Raw genomic sequence first — 17,204 nt, 5'->3', positions numbered from 1 at the left:
TGTGTCTCACGTTAGTGTTTAAAGTCCTAAATGACTCAGGCCTCAAATACCTGAAAGATTGTCTCCTTCCTCTAGGGTGCCAAGATTGGCAGAAGGTGCACTCTTGGTTGCTCCATTGCCCTTCCCACAGAGGTGTGTCTGGCACCTTCATTCTACAGCTTTTGGTGAATGCTGAAGATGCACCTGTTCACCCTGGCTTTTGATACCTGAGAAGCATATTTTTTAGGACCCACCTTATTTCTGTAATTTGTTTTAAACTGATTTTAATAGTGTATAGTATTGTGCTTTAATGTTAATGTTGTGTTTTAATTTTTGTAATCTGTCCTGGCACCTTAGAGTAAAGGACGGGTAATAATACATTGTAGTGGTAATAGTAGTAGTAGTAATTATAATAATAGTATTCAATTGCTGTTTGGATCCAGCTTTATGAAGCATACTCTACATAGCTGACACTACGGCAACATGACACTCTTATTGCAAACAGATATGCTTCCTCATATTGCTGGTGCAAATACTTAGGATCCAGGTCTAAAATAAATTCCATATACGTTACATGGAAGCAACCGACATGGACAAGCCAATTTACTCTAGGACTGAGGTGGAAATCTCAGCACATCCTGCTTGTGTTGAAAAAACAGCTCGACACAGCTGTGGTTTTAATTTGGTATAAAACCGGGAGTATTCCTGGAAGGCTTTTGTCGTCTTTCTTTTTCCAGAAAAATCCATTCGGGAACAAGAGGGGATATCCTCAGCATGTTGGAAACATTTTCCTATTTAGTTAAGAAAAAGAGTATGATGGAATTAAAAAGATCTAGTGGGAATAAAAAGTAGCTCCTTTTGTGTCTTAAAATACATCTGTTTTTGAAAGGGGGGAACAGCTTATGTAAAATCAATTTATAGTGGAAGCATAGGTGATGCAGTATTATTCAGGGGCCAGCATTAAAAAGGGGGGGGATGTATTTCTCTTCCAAAATATAATACTTAAACATAACCAAATAATATAAAATCTCTCCATCATAAAAGACTTATCCGATCATAATTGATTTATCCTTTTAACTTGCATATATATCTATGATATCCCAAATTTAACAAGGCATAATATAAAAAGGTGAGAGGGCCCAAGCAGTTGGAAAACAGCTGCGTTTGCAGAACTTCAAAATGTCAGAATTATCCTTGTCCCTGAAGACTTGTACTTCGTTTCCCTATGAGCTCTTCTGTCTTAAGATTACTTGAGGGGATCCTACTGAAATTTCCCTTAAATCAGGGGTAGGAAACCTGCAGCCCTCCAGATGTTGTTGTACTTCAGCTTCCCTCATCCCTAACCATTGTCCATGCTTACTTGGGTTGAGTCTAACAACTTGTTTCAAGTTACAACGCTAAGAATTGGATGGGGTAGATGAAACAACAGGATTAGTTGTGGTACCCATCCTGTGAAGTTTATTGCCAAAGCAGTTATGTAGACTTGCAAGGCCTTGAGAGAATTATTGCAATTTGGATATCTTCTGGTTTTTACACCTGTCTTATCAATGGCTCTTCAGATAGGCTTCCTATTGTTAGGCAGGGTAAAATGTGTCATGGCTGTGGATTGTGGACCAAATTGTCTCGAATGGATACCGACAGGGAAGAAGTTCCCAAGGGCTGGATAGAGAGACTTGGAGGGACACATTTGACTCCTGAGCCTGAGGTTCCTCCCCCCTGATTTAGACAGTTGTAGCCAAAGTTTGTCAAGTGCAGAAATAAAACGAAGAGACAGGCAAAGAGATTGTCACACGTATTCATGTTCCCATAGAACTTTGTGAATTTTCCAAAAAGCTCTAAAGGGAAGTTGACATGCGGAATGGACTTTTTAAAAATAATCTAATCTGTCTGGAATTGCACACTTTTTGAGTTCATTTTGAAGTTGCAGCCATATCAAAACGAGCCATTCCTTTATTTGGCCCCCCCCTTCCCCTCTGCTCCAGTGAAGAAGGTTAAGAGATGGAAAGATTGACAATTGTAGTTCTCCATCAATAGAGAAATGAAAGGTTGTTATTTCTCTGCATGTTTCCTTTTATACTGTAGCTGGAAATGTATTTAAAGAAAGAAATTAGTATTATGACATGATATAACTGTCATGTGAGAGTCTTAATTTCTTCATTTACATTCCAGCCACCTTAGGAACAAAGGGAAGCTGTTCTAAAACTTTAAGTTAAATGTTTGGGTGATTGGAATTTGGAATTTTTCACAATAGTGCACATTCTTGATATTTGATATAGGATTATCATGTTGTTCTGTGTCCCAAGCTGTATTTATTTGTGCAAGCATGAAAAATGAATGTGATTTATTAATAAATAACCAGCTTCTTAAATGGATGAAATAACTTACTTTGACTTTCAGTTCTTTTTCATAAGAATGCAGCAACCATGAAAGGAAAGTTAGATGTATCATGTAGCCAAACATTTGGATTTCTTTCTTTTTTAAACTCAAAAAATGAATAAATTCCAGCAAAAGCAGTTATTTGAATTAAGTTTTATAGACATGAATACGAGCTAGACTGATTCAGATAAGCATCTCTTTTATTGCTTGTCTTTTAGAGTCTCTTACAACTATATAAGTTCCTATTCTTATTATGGCTTATTATTACACTTTTTATTTAGGTATTGAAAACAGCTTGTAGCAACATATTTTATAATATAATGTGTTGAGTTTTATTTTAGTGTTAAAAAAATACGTTACAGTTCATATATCTGAACTTCCCCTGCTGTTACTCTTTTCTAGGTTTTATGACTATGTATAACATTTCCCTTAGGCCTAGGACCTGGTATCTTCTGCACATAGAGTGGACAACAAGTGGATTTTGAGGTTACAAGCACAAGGGTGGTGATAACTCTTCAATTGGCACTGCAGTCTTTAAGATTTTGTTTGAAGTTTCAAAAGTCCACATGCACACACTGGATGTAAATCTAAATTAGCCTATAAGAGGTTTTTAATTTCTAATCAACTCTTATAGTTTGTTTATTTTGACCAGCTGCTTTGATGCACAAATAACTGAACAGTTCAACCTTGTGCATAATGACTTTGAAGGAAACTCCACTGAGTTCAGTGGTGTTTGGATAGCAGCCTAATGTTGTAATCCTGACATCCACTTACCTGAGCAGAAGCCGCATTGAACTCAGTGGAATTTCCTTCTGAATCAATATGTAAAGTTTGACTTGCAATTGAATGGTAATGTAAACATATGCTGAACCTGGAACTTATGGGCTGTCCCGCCATTCATCCTTTGTGTGTGTGTGTGTGTGTGTGAGAGAGAGAGAGAGAGCGCGCAGCTATTGAGAGTCTCTCTGTAAACTCGAGTAGTCCTGACTTAGTCCACAAAGATCCTTCAGTGAACAGATAATAAATTTGTCTTACATGTACATTTCCAACCTGAATTTGAGGCTCACTTCTGCTTCCAATAACTAGAATAGCCAATGTGTGGAAGATAATTGGATGTCTTGAAATTTTTGTGCGCATTTCAGTACATCTTACCAAAGTGTATAAGATTTGCATCTGAGTAAACCTGTATAGGATTGCTCTACATGTTGCCAACCAGCCTTTATTGCAGTAATCATAGAGGTTTCTGCTTGCATTCCTTAGCCTTAAGTCTCATTCAGTACATACCTAGGCTAAATTCCGAGGCTAGATTTGTCTGCCTTCTGACCGCTTACCATCCAGCCTAATGAAATGGCCTTGATCTGGTTTACCCTTGCTTGCAGTGAGCATTTGGCAAGAATTTATAAGGAAACTGTTTATCTTTAATGATGGAGCTTCAATTATTGAGCAGAATTGCCATCTTATTTGTTCTCCCATTTGTTGTGTGTGTGTGTGTGTGTGTGTGTGAGAGAGAGAGAGAGAGAGAGAGAGAGTTAAGTGCCTTCCTTTTCTATCTCATGACTAGATTGATTCTAGGCCAGAAAAGGAGCAAGTGATTTCATTTGTAGCAGCAGAAACTGGAACTCATTGAGTTTTACATCAGCCAGGAAATTACTGTTGTGCAGATGCAAGGCTAACAGGAGGAAATGGAAAGATTAGACACTAGAGATGTGGGATGGTGGTCAGAGCACAGGGCTATGAGGAAAGAACTCCCTGGATTTTAATTCATCTTCTGACTTTGCTTTCCTCTCTTGTTCCTAAATTAAACTTGCCAGTTTAGCTTTTTAATGTAATCATATAATGAATGGAATGACTGTATTGGCCCCCCTCTTGTTTGTTCTTGACCCAAAGTACCAAACATTTCTTTATTTTTATGTAGTTTGGTGGGCTGGTCTTAGGTGCCCAAAGCCCCTGGGTCTCTTAGTGAAGTACAAAAGCCTGCTCACCCCAATTGCTGAGTTCCTGCCAGAAACAAAAGTTCTAGTTCTGGCAGTAAGAATAGTTGCCTTATTCTGAGTCAGACCTAGCTCTGTCATGACTGCACGTTGACTACCAATGGCTCTCCAGGGTTTCAGACTGGAGGCATTCCCAACCCAACCTGGAGACATCGAGGATTGAACCTGGGAGTTTCTGCATACAAGGCAGATGCTGTACCACTGGATTACGTCTCTCCCCCAGAAGAACACCAACAGGGAGTGGAGAAAACAGAGCTGCTCTCAGGAATGTTGTGGGCTCTTTGGGGCCCTAAGGTAACCCCAAGTTCATGTTGGCTGTTTATGATGCCTCAAAAATAATAAAGAGATTTTAAAAAACATGGATTTCAGTGCTAGGATCCTAAGTGCTAGAGGAGAGAAGGTATTGTCTTCCCACAAGAGGAGAAAGTATTGTCTTGCTCCAGACACCGTAAGCTGGTTTTTGCTAAAGTACATTGGGACAGTGGGAAGCTCACTACTTTCTTGCTAACACCCATGATGTTGGCATAGTGTAGAATCTAAAGATACTTGGTATTCATATGCCATTTCCCCTAAATGTTCGGAACACAACAGCCGTCTCACATGAGTCATTTTAAATTTCCCCATTGCACAGCTGGGGGAAGCTGTAAGAGACAGTGGATTGCCCAAGGTCCTCTCATGAGTTTGTATCTGAGGGAAAATTCTAGCTCATGCTCTATAAGGTACAGTGGTACCCTGTGTTATGCATGCGATCCGTTCTGGATCATGCTACGTAACACGGGCGTGCTTAACATGAACGCCCCCCCCCAAAACCGGAAGTAGCACGATTTGAGTACTTCTGCGCATGTGCAAAGTGCGTAGAAGTGTTCTGCGCATCCGCGGGTTGTGCACGCTCCGGAAACACTTCCGGGTTGCGGGCGTTCTTAACTCGAACGTCTGCAACCCAGGGTATGATTGTATAAGGCAGGCATGTCCAACAGGTAGATCACTGGACATCTGTGGTAGATCACTGGCTCCCCCCAAAGAAGCTCAGCAGCTTTGGCTCCCCTAAAGAAAGTTCTACATCTTTGCTCTGAAGCCCCCCAAACAGGACTTTCCCTCCTGAAAAAAAGCTCAACTTTGACCCGAACCCCCCAAAACATGGATGGCTTTCCTTCCTAAAGAAGCTCAACAACCTCGACCTAAACCCCACAAAAGGGGGTAGATCACTGCCAGTTTTTAATTCTGTGAGTAGATCGCAGTCTCTTGGAAGTTGGCCACCCCTGGTATAAGGTAACAGTTAAGGAAGAAGTACTGGTATACCTTATCACAAAAAGCATGCTGTCTTCCAGTGGCAGTGTCACAGCAGCTTTTTGTATTAGATGTAGCATTTCTAAAGTATATTAGGAGCACAATTAGTTTCCTTTTAACTTAAAAACTTAAGGCAATTGAATTTTGGTTGTACAACATGAAGGAAGTTACTAGTAATAGCAGCGTTTCTAGGATTCTGGCTATAGGGTGTATTAAGTATGGTTGCAAGCCACATAAATGGAGGGGTTAGGCAAAACCAGTGTTTTGTTAATGTTGATCTTTGTCTCCAAATTTGCATGTGTGTGTATTTAATTAATCTCATCTGGTTTCACTTGCAAATCTCTGGATTCACGCCTTGTACAAAAGTTGTGTGACATACGACTGATGAGTACCTTGATTTAGCAAGTTTTCTGTTCTTTGGAATGGGCACTGGCATCCTGATCCTAAGTGCACTTGCATGACCTGGAAGTGAGCTTCACCGATTTCAGGGAGCATTGCTTCTCAGGAAGTGTGCTTTGGACCATGACTCAGTTTATGGCTGTTCCAATAAACTGTTTTGAGAAGAGTATCTGTTCCTCTGTGCATTGCAACATTCTTTCCTTCAAGTATTACTGTAATTTGCTGGTTTGTGCTGATATCTTAAGGAAACTCAAGAAAAAGTACGCAATCATTCTGATACTTTATCTTTCTTAAATTAGCTAATATTTTGGATGCATTTGGAAATGGCTCTTTGCCACTAACAACTTATTGTTGACTGGTCATAAATGTCATTTTCCCAGAACATTTCCAGGAACTGGGCGTACTCTGAGACTATTTCCCCCCCTATAGACTGAATGCAAAAGTTAAGTCAAGTATGACCACCTTGGCTCACAGCCTAAAGGGCATGTGATGCAGCTCTAGGCACTGAGTTGGCACTGGGAGAGTAGGAGCTCCTCCACCACCTGATAGCTCTGTTGGAAAAGCATGAGACTCTTCATCTCAGGATCATGGGTTGGAGCCCCACGTTGGACAAAAATATTCCTGCAGTGCAAGGGATTGGGCTAGAGGACACTCATGGGTTCCTTCCAACTCTACAGTTCTGTGGTTCTTTCTTCTAGTACTACTTCCTCTTTCCTCCCTCCTGCAGCCATTCTGCACCATCTCATGATGCCTTTCCTTCTGAAATGCCATGTTTAGCTGTTCCCCCTCTTATTTTCTGTCGTCAACCATGAACATGTCTTTCTTGCTCCCTGCTTCCTTTCCTATATTGTAACTTCCCTTATTCGCACACTGCTCATGGTTAATTTACGTTGCTTCTTTCTACTCCTCTCGTTTCCTATTGCAGTGGGTCCATATTATTTATTACATTAACATTCAGCTGAATTTTCCCTCCCCCTGGGAGCTGGATTGTGATTGGTCCACATTTGTGCCTAAATTTCCTGTCAGCTGGTAAGAAGTTGAAGGAGAGCAGCAGCATTCCAGTGCTTGGCTGAATTATGGCAATAGAATGGTCTGACATAGCAGCTTCAGTAAATAATCCCTAGAGTGGGTACAGCCATTCTAAACAAGTGGAAAGAGGGATTATCTGTAAAACATAGCCTGCATCAAGGGGGAGCCAAAGTTGTGACAAAAGTACGGAAGAATACTGGTGATGGGAAGGGCATTAAAAAGGTGTAATAAGAATATATATATTTTTTGTTTTTAAATGTAGCATATTTTTAAAGATGAGCCCAAAGAAGAAGCACAAGCAAGTTACATGCTTATTTAGAACACATGAAGCTGAGGCCAAGTGTTTTCTTCTGTGGGAAGATGCATGTACCGTCTCTGCACCTCAGCTTGCACACCTGCCAGCAGACTTAATTTCAGGTGTTCATGCGCTAAATAAGTGTGAGAAGAGGAAGTGCTGTCTGCTGTTGACTTGACTGTGAAGGAGTACAGTCTATCTCTGCCATGCCCTGCTGAGTGCAATAAAGCTTGGTAGTGTTAATGTGATAGGTTATTCCTAGAAATGGACTGTTGGTTCTTCTGTATCAAATTCTTGGCATCTGCTGTGTGAAAGCTAGACATTTCATTAGATCCCAGAAGGCTGAAGGCTGCAAAAGATTCTGGTTGTATGCTGATAATATTGTGTGAAATGCTAGCTAACAAGAACCCAGCTCCCTTCAGGAGTTGTAACATCTCTCACAAGTTAGTTATGCAGCTTAAATTTGAATGTGAAAATCCGAGACAGTCTTACAATCAGAATCCCTACCGAAAGAAAGCTTGTAGCACTAAATAGACATTTTGATACAAGTCTCAAAAATCTGCTTGGGTAAGCCTGAAGTATAACATACAGTACTACATATATAACCCATGGAAATCAAAGTGAAAAAAGATGGCTATGTTAGAATGAGATGCAGTTCCCTTGTGTAGTTTAAAAAATTTAGAGCTAGATAACTAGCAAGAATATTTCAACAGCTGGAAGAGGTCAGGAATGATAGCACTGCAATTAATCTATTTGGTTTTGCTACTTAAGTCGGTAATTGTAATTTCTTAGGCACTGTTTGTTTGTATGTGTGTTTGTGGTGTCTTAGTTTTCTAGGTTTGACTGCAGCACTTTAGAAACATTTCAGTCTCTAGTAGTTATTAAACTTGCTTTTTCTTAACAAAGAGAAGCTCATTGTTGGCTGGATGCAGTTGGGAGTGTGGAGTTGTCTCTTGTATTGCTGAGCAGTACTGTTAAGGAACGGCAGTGGAAGGGGGATACATGGTTGAACTTGTGCTGTGCTAAGAAATACTGATTTAGAGACGTGAAGAATGGTGAAGAGGACAGGATATAAAGATGGGATGTGTTTGGTGTTTTTATTTAACATTGGGTGATGGGTTCCCCCATAACTGTAGTGTAAAGAAATGCTTGTGTTAGGATTTAAATGAAGTGGATTGCCACTGCTGTGTGGTTGAGATCTTGTGTGTCAAGCTTACATATAATTCATCTGAGCTACAGTGTTCCTGGATTCAAATGCTACCAGTGTGGAATGGGATTCTGACTACTCACAAGTGGCAAACATGCCACAGGCAAATACTTGACGCCCCTTCAAATGTCATAGTATTTGTGATGGGACAAGTGGCGGCCATACTATCTCCCGTTCATCTGGTATGAAGCATCCTTTGCTTCTTGCAAGAGCAAAGCTTTTTCCTAGTACCTTTTAAAGTGGTTATTCAGGTCGCAGCCTGATAAATGCATGTAGAAAGTGGTATGAAAGAATACAAAATAGTTCTACCGCATGGGGTTCTGTAGAGCCTCTGTTAGCAATGATTGTGCATTCTAGCCATTACCCTTATGAAATCAGTAGTACATTATTCAACTACCGTATATACTCGAGTATAAGTCGACCCAAATATAAGCCGAGGCACCTAATTTCCCCACAAAAATGTGGGAAAGCTTATTGACTCAAGTATAAGCCGGTTCACCTTTGCCACTGTGGTAGAGGAGGAACGAGCAGCCCAAAGCAGCCATTTGGGCTGCTCCTTCCTCTTCCTCCTTTGCTGCTGTGGAGCTCACCCCGTCGCAGGGTTTCGAACCGCCATTCTTCTGATCGGCAAGCCCTAGGGCTCTGTGGTATAACTCACAGCACAATGTTCCCTTGTGTTATACAGAGAAGGCTGGGATCCTGTCCTGTTTAAGCAGGAGCCAGGGAAAGTGAGCACCTGTGGGGTTTTAATACTTCCTTAACTGATAGGCTTTCTGCCTTCTGGGGTCTAAAGTTTGCATTTATGTGAGCAGTTCAGGAATGGAACAAGCTGCCTGGGGAGAGTAAAGAACCGCCGTTCTTGTACACTTCTTAAGGAATGGTTGACTTGAGTATAAGCCGAGGGCAGCTTTTAAAGCACAAAAAGTGTGCTGAAAAACTAGGCTTATACTCAAGTATATAGGTAAGTCTTTAATCCCACTGAAGAAAGAAGAACCTAATTTTGATGACTGCATTCTGTTCATTATTACCATAAGGAATATAGGTGTACAAAAAACCATTAATTGGTCCCGAAACAGATTTTAAATGACATTTCATCAAGGGGGACTACAGCAGTTTCCTAGTTATGGCATAGGATACAAGAGGCAGCCTTAGAAAGTGTAAATAGCATTTTCTTTGGATTTTGAGTGAAAAATCTGCATCAAGGGAAGCAGATGATAAAAAGACACTTTAAAAAACCCCAAAACAATACATAAACTTTATCATTTTCATTGTAAAGCAGCCCCTTCGTGGCAGTTGACATTATTAATGGATGTGGTTTGCTAAATGAGGTGTTGTAAATACACTATATACCTTTTTCTATATATTTTTTTCTTATCAGCACCACTTAGGATAGATTGCTCTCTTTTAGAGAAGGATTAAAGCCTGAAATTTAAGAGCTGATGTGAGAATATAAATAAGCTTGTTTACACACACAATATTATTGTTACGTTAACCTGTTTCCCGCCCCCTCTGCCCCTTTCAGCTGAGTGGTTTGTGGATGGAGCAGGACAGTGGATGTTTAGTGATCTGTAGTACTATGTGGCTGGTCAATTTCTCCACACAGTTGATGCGAGGGAGAAGGAGGAAACAAGCATGTTGGCTCCACCCCCTCCATCACCAGTCCTGTCATCCTCTAGGAGCTGGAGGTCTGAATGTCTGCAGCAGGAAGGCTTCTCTAATGTAGCCTCCCAGCATAATTAAGAACCCTGATCCTGCTGCTTTCTAAATCATGTTAGAAGCCTGCATGGGTACAGCATGCTCCTTGCTGCAGACACTAGCTGTCCTACATCAAGGTGGCAGGAATGGGCACAGAGACATGAAAGTTAGGGTGAGGGCATCCCCACATTATCCCTTATTGGTTTAAAAGGGCACAGAGGAAGGTGGTGTGGCGTTTTGGGGTAGCCATGTGGTTTTATGCTACCTTCTCAACTTGGCAGGCTTTTCTTTCAACTATACCCACTTTTCTGGGTCTCCTATTGAACTCAATATGACTAACCTCTGAGTACTGTAAATGTTGATAGGATTGCTTTGTAACAGCTTTAAAAACACCTTGGAATGGCTTTAATTGATGGAGTAGCAACTTTAATAAAACTACATCCATATAAGAGGTTGTTCAGTCACCACAGAACGCTTTAATTGTTTAATATTAAATAATTTTTAAAATGGCATGTTCTGGGGAAAATAGCTTTTGAGGAAGAAACCAGTTAATGTTATAGTGCTGTTAATAAGCCTATATGGAATTTAGGGTATTTGGAACAGTATATTAGAACAGAGAGTCTTGTAATTGGCCACAAGTTACATTGTCCACAGTGATGTCACTAAAGTGACGCCATTACTATTCAAGGCCCTCAGAGTTTCCCTTTGTTCCATAAACATACTGTTGAATCTATAAACATGACTCCCATCAACAAGATCATCAGTAATCCGCTGGCAGTTGCAAAGCAAATTCAGATGGCCAGTAAGACATATTAGAATGTCCCTATTAGATACAATGCATTTCTTACAATCAGAAATGTAATTGGGTTTCCACACACATGGTAGAGAATGGGCATGATAAGCCAAAGTTAAAGGTTTAACGTCTTATCTGCAAAGAAGTTCAGCATGTGCTTAAATTGCCCACAGGAATCAATCAGACTTTAGCTTTGCCTGTTTCCGTAGTATGTTTTTACACAGTTTGATTATGCAAGGATCATGTAAAAACAAAAACGGGGGGTGAAAATAATGCAATATTGATTAGTAGTTTTGAAATTAGAAGAGGGGGTGAAATTCTTAAAAACCTAAGTTTTATGCTGTCAGGTGAATGACAGCCATATTTAACTTTATGTCTGAAGTAAGTTTTAATCCATATAATTATACAAGAAGTGTAAATGCTTTTGATTAATTAGTTCATCAGCTTAGATGCAGTTTGTTCTTTAATATGAATGTTAAATAGTAATTAATGATTTCCCTCCTCTGGTGGTTTCAAAAGCTTCTGGCTGATTGGAAGAACCTTTGCATTGCTGCTTAAAAGCTCTATCAAACTTTTATGTTACTTGTTCATTTTCAGATAACTGATTTAGCTTTTGAACTTTATCTTGTGGTGCCTTATAATGTACCTTTTGGCTCAAGGTATGCCTTTTCTTCTCAATGAAGAGAAATGTTTCTGTTTACTCTAAGTAGTGAAATGGCAGATGCATTTGATAAAGCAACAGTTAACCATATAAGACTTGGAGAACTATAACATCTGTGGTTGTTATGCAGGTGCAACTAAAAAGAAGTAGAAAGAAGCATTGCCTAAATATAAGTTGCTCCCTTAAAAAAAAAACCCAACCAAGTTAGTTGTCTTTCACTTTGTAAATCAATTCAGCAAGCTGCTGTTGAGCCGGTCTGAAAGCACCAAAAGAACTAGGATTTTCTCCTCCTTAATTGAGCAGCTTTGTTCTAAAAGCCTAGAAAACATTGCTAATTTGCCAGATGTAGGTGAGTTAGTAGCGAGTGAAAGATTCACCCTGGCAAATTTTAGAACGTTAGCCATTTGGGAAAGTTCCTATGAATCAGATGCTTTCCCCCATGTTGTACAGTACTTGCTGCTTCTACGTTGGTATTTAAAACAAAATCCAAAGTTCTCATGCGCCAGGTACCGGTAGTTATACTTATGGTGATGTGCACATGCTATATACATTGCAAGCACCTCTTCAAAAACAAATGCTGCTAAACTAGCTGTTTCTTTCCATAATATTTAGTACTTTTAAAAAAAGTTAATATTGCATGGTTCCAATTGTCTTTCAGAGGCATTGTTTTAAAATAGTAGCCTTAAATTAATACATAGGAAGTTCAAATTTCCACAAATCGATATACAATTTTTAAAGATGTATCTGGTGAACACAGAATACACATTACAGAATAGTGCAAGTTTATGTGTACCTTCAAACTCCCCCTCCCCCCAAAAAATATCATTTGCATTCACATGTTACTGGTAATTTCAGTTGACTACACTGTTTAATCTTGCCATGAATAAATATTGCTGATATGAAAAATGGTGACATGGTACAGATCACTCTGTTAGGGTTCAGCCCTGTACTGTTCTGAGAAATGTTGAGTGACCTTAATGCCTGGTAACCTGGACCAATTAGCACCTTGCAGAAATGTGCTTTTCAGGGAAGAAAAACTTCCTTTTCTTAAGCAGCACTATTTTTTTAAACAAAGGTATGAAAAGGATCTTAAAGGTAACTAGTCTCCCTTTCCTCTTTCAACTGAACATATGCAGTCAAACAAACAAAAAGCAACTCCTCAATAGAACTGAAGCATTTGCATTAACAGTCGCACTAAAAAAAATCTAATGCACTATCTCCTTGAGTACATCTTCTAAAATTGTTCAAAAGTACAATACACTCTTATATACATGTTTCCACATGCCTTTTAGTGTGCCACTTGCATGTATAAAAATAATCACTAAAACTTTTTATCCAGAACATTACAACGTTGCTGGGTCCTTTCCCACAATTTTAAAAAGTTATGACTCTGTCCAGCACACACTTGGAATCGGAGTGTAATTCATAGGTTCCCCCTTTCTCAATATTAAAGCCTCATCTTTTGGTTTGGAAATAGCCTCCTATGCTTAAATGTAGAACATTAAGAAACAGTTTAGTAGTTGTTTGCTGTAGCTGATGCTTCAAAAACCTCTATTATGCAAATTAAATCATGCACGCTGTGGATTTCTTAAAGTGAACCAAGTTAACTTTGAAGCAAAATGTCTATTGGTTGCTAAAAGAAACTTCATCCCACAACTTTCCCTCTTACCTTCAGTGAATGAACTGCAGAGTCCCTGTGTTAGCTATTGCTCCATGGTGCTGGGATTTTGATTCTCTTAGGCATCAGGGATGTGAGCATTCCAGCAGTTACACCAAACAATGAGAGAGAGACTCTCTGCATGCCCCAAGCCTATGGAGCATTACGTCATGGCAATACCATATAAGGAACTCTGTGTTGTGCAGACTCGTTGTGTCTGTAGTGTATTTCAATGATAGCCAGAGCTCAAAGCTTATTAATGTGTTCTGGCTCCAGCTAACACTTTGGACTGTGTGAAACATTTCATTTGTATAATCAGTTTGTGGCCAAAATGAATGTTTGGGAGAGTTAAGTTCAGAGCAGTTCCTTCTCTCTGCTGATAAAAGAGTAATAAACTGGTTGTTGCATTTTAATCTTTTCATCTTGGTTTTCCACAACACAACTGTTTGGGGGAATTGGATCGTAGGTTTCTCCCTCCTGCTCCTTCTCTTAAAAAAAGGGGGGGGGGGAAGAGAAGCTTAGCTGGAATCCTTCGAGAGAAGTATGAACACCAAGCTTCTTCTTTTTGTTCTGTGTTTTATTTCCTGATGATGTAACTAGAAAACAATTCTTCAAGTGATGATGGGAAGGCCAGATGAGAAACTGGGGTGTGTGTTGAGTGTGTGCTCACTATTTTCCCCTTTAAGCCCACTTTTACAGCCCTTTCATTTAAATTTGATTAAGATTCTTCATTGGTTATGCTGTACTAAATTGAACGTTTTTAAAGAGGACATTCATTTGATTAATAACTGGAAAAGATAATACAGGGAGGCTGAAAATAGAGAAGGAGTTTTAGAATTAAAGGGCATGTAACCTAATTTGCTTCTGTGTTCTGTAGAAGGGGGGAGGGACTGCAAGAAAAGGACTGCAAAGTCTCATTGAAAGGTTATTGGGAATTATCTGATTAAATCCCCTGCATGTTAATGAAAGAGTCTGAAACTATATTCTTTAAAACCACTTTGTTGTGTCCCTAATCCATGTAGCAGAGCACATCTGCCTTCATTTATGAATTACTTGAAGTTCAGTCCTTCGCGGTATAAGTCTGTCCATGTTTACTCAGAAGTAAGTTGCTCAAAGTTCAGTGGAATTTATTCCCTAGACACTTGAGTTTAGGATTTCATCTTTTAGTGGTCTACTGATACATACTTTAATTATTCAAATATTATAAAATATTAGTTTGGTATTCGGACGCATAAAGTAGCACAATCCTATGGTTTTCTCAGTCTGACTTTCTAAAAGATGTTGAGTGACACCATGAAAATATGAAGCAGTTATTTGTTTTTTTTGTTTTTTTGAAAAATACAATATTTGACAAGAATGTATTTCAATTATGTAACTGTCATAACATGGGAAACATCCTTTTACCAGATTAGATTACTTGTTCATCTAGTTGAGTACAGTATTGTCTACTTGGGTATGGGGGACCTTTGTCTCTTCTGAACAACAACTCCCAACCTTCCCCAGCACACATGGCTTTCCCATTTGCTCCCTTTAACTAGAGATATATGTGATTGAACCTGATACCTTCTGCATCCAAAGCATGTGCTCTATCACTGAGCTGGGTTCACTGTATGCAATTATGCAAAATTAAAAATATCCCTTTGTGTAGAGGTGGACAGAGGACACATCCGCTAGGACTCTGGGTGATTTGTAGGGTTTCTTACTCCCAGTTGATGAACAACTAGGCTCCTGAAATGGAGAAAGCTTGAGAAAAAACCAGGAGTGTGTTTGTGTGTGCTCTGCTATTGAAAATAAAATTCTCAGGCTGAGCATGTGCTCAATTCATAATTTTAAGAGTGTCCTTGCTTATTTTATTTATTTATAAGATTTCTTGCTTGCACTTCACCATAAGGTTCCAGAACAAGTTGCAACAATACAAGATACAATTAAAAAACAGAGGGTGGTATTCAACTAAGTTTAAGTAGACCTACTGAAATTTATGTCCATAACATAGTTATTAATATAAGCGAGTCAACTCTGAGTAAAACTTAATTGAATATGACACAGATCAAATCATTAGTGTTATAAAACAAGCAAAACGGTTCTAAAAGGAATATAACAGTATAAATTCAACAAGAGGGCTGAATTCCACAAAACAAAACATGTTAACTGTCAAAGATCAGGGTGAACCACAGCATCATGTTATAAAATAAAAGTAGATACTACAAACCTGAAGCACCTCTCATGATATTATGAGCAATTCTGCTTTTCTAAGACACTTTTTCGCCTAGTCAGTATGGGTGACAGCCAGAGTTAGCTATACTCTTGAGTAGACCCATTGACATCAATGTAGTTAACCATATTGATTTCAGTGGGTCTTGGCTATCACCCTATGTATTCTTGCATAGAAACCAATTTAGCATTGTAAAGAGACAATTCTTTACAAATAGAATCATAGAATTATGGAGTTGGAAGGGACCCTGAGGATCATCTAGTCCAGCCCCTTGCAGTGCAGGGATATGCAGCTGCCCCATACAGAGATCAAACCTGCAACCTTGTCGTTATCAGCACCACACTCTATCCAACTGGGGCACAATCCGTCCTTGCTACCAAAGATGTGGGAAGGGAATTGCCCATTGAAGTGATGAGGAAACTGGTTTTCTTTCAAAGGTGGGGGAAGTAAAGTGCAAAAGGTGGGAGGTGGGGAGAATTGGGCTCAGATAATATGCAAATATTATAGATAAAATCAAAGTTTTGCACTATCGACTGTGTTGGTTATCCCTAATTTTCGAGTTGAGAGAATACTGTATGGTATGCACTCAAAAACACCCTTGTATATACCATAAGCAACTGATATACTTGCACTTTCATCTAAATGCTTCCAACTCAAAGGTTACTGTCCAAAGCTGGATAACAGCAAATATTACATCATGCTTTAGGACAGGAAATGAAGAGTGTGTTTCATTAATGTTGAGGGAGGGAATAAAGTAGGAGTTTCTAGAGGAAATAACTTTGATTATGTGTTCACGTTGTGCATTCTGGCTTGACTTTAACTATTACATGTGTATGTATGTATGTGTGTGTAAAAAAATACCCCTGCAATTTTTCATAAAGTGCTTTGAGTTCTAGTCATGGGATGGGGAGAAGAAGGCTATGAAATATTTTTTAAATAAAATGTCCAGTTTATTCTTCACTATCCCCTTTTCCTCACGTATATTTGACAAATGCTTGTTCATTTGTTGTATTTTCATCTTGAAATTGAATGTGGGAATATGGCATCTTTCAATTTTAAAATCATACTTAAAACATACCAGACTCAACAATTGGGCTTTTACTGTGACTTAGTAAAAGGGGACCGTATTTTGTCTCCTTGGCTTAAAATGTTCTGATTACAGCCTGTGCCATTTTCAGAATGTCACCCTTATCAAGCAGTTGCAAGCTTTGGACATTTCAAGCTTTGGGGGCTGGGTGAAAGTTCTAATCCGTCTGTTTATAAACTTGAAGATACAACCAAGTGCCCTAATCCAAGAAAGGACCATATGGCTTCTTTGTGCCTATCCCTAGATGCATAAAGAACCAAGCACGTGAACAGCTGCTGTGCATGAAGTTCATCTCCCTGATCCAGTGGCTGCTGCACCCAAAGAGCTTTGACAAAACAGCATTTATTACAACCAGTTTTTAGAGATGCTGAGTTCATTCCTGCCTGCTCCTTACTCCCCATGAATAGCTGGCTACTATTTTTTAAAAGAGGACTTACGTGTACAGACCCAGCTTCTGCTGAATGCACATTTCATTTGGGACTGGGATGTTCAAAGTGTCATTTTTGCAGCATATGTGTCAAACCTGCTTCACAATA

The 17,204-nt window shown here is 39.3% G+C and overlaps 2 protein-coding genes across 3 annotated transcripts in view; one reads left to right on the top strand and one right to left on the bottom strand.

Moving 5' to 3' along the window:
• CMSS1 (cms1 ribosomal small subunit homolog) overlaps window positions 1-17,204 on the top strand; it is a 179,099-nt gene that overhangs the window by 21,125 nt on the left and 140,770 nt on the right. The gene's annotated exons all lie outside the window — the stretch shown is intronic.
• Window positions 1-17,204, bottom strand: part of FILIP1L (filamin A interacting protein 1 like) — a 152,909-nt gene that overhangs the window by 16,992 nt on the left and 118,713 nt on the right. The window contains exon 1 of one of the 2 annotated variants that reach the window (XR_004426436.1): window positions 13,382-13,527. The exons of the other annotated variant lie outside the window; for it this stretch is intronic. The gene's annotated coding sequence lies outside the window, so the exon portion shown is untranslated. Of the gene's footprint in view, window positions 1-13,381; window positions 13,528-17,204 lie in introns of those variants that run through there. 2 annotated transcript variants of the gene reach the window in all.

Source organism: Lacerta agilis, chromosome 4, assembly GCF_009819535.1.
Source record: "Lacerta agilis isolate rLacAgi1 chromosome 4, rLacAgi1.pri, whole genome shotgun sequence".
Lineage (NCBI taxonomy): Eukaryota > Metazoa > Chordata > Lepidosauria > Squamata > Lacertidae > Lacerta > Lacerta agilis.
Note: the sequence above shows the minus strand (reverse complement) of the source record. Positions and strands in the feature narration are given on the sequence as shown.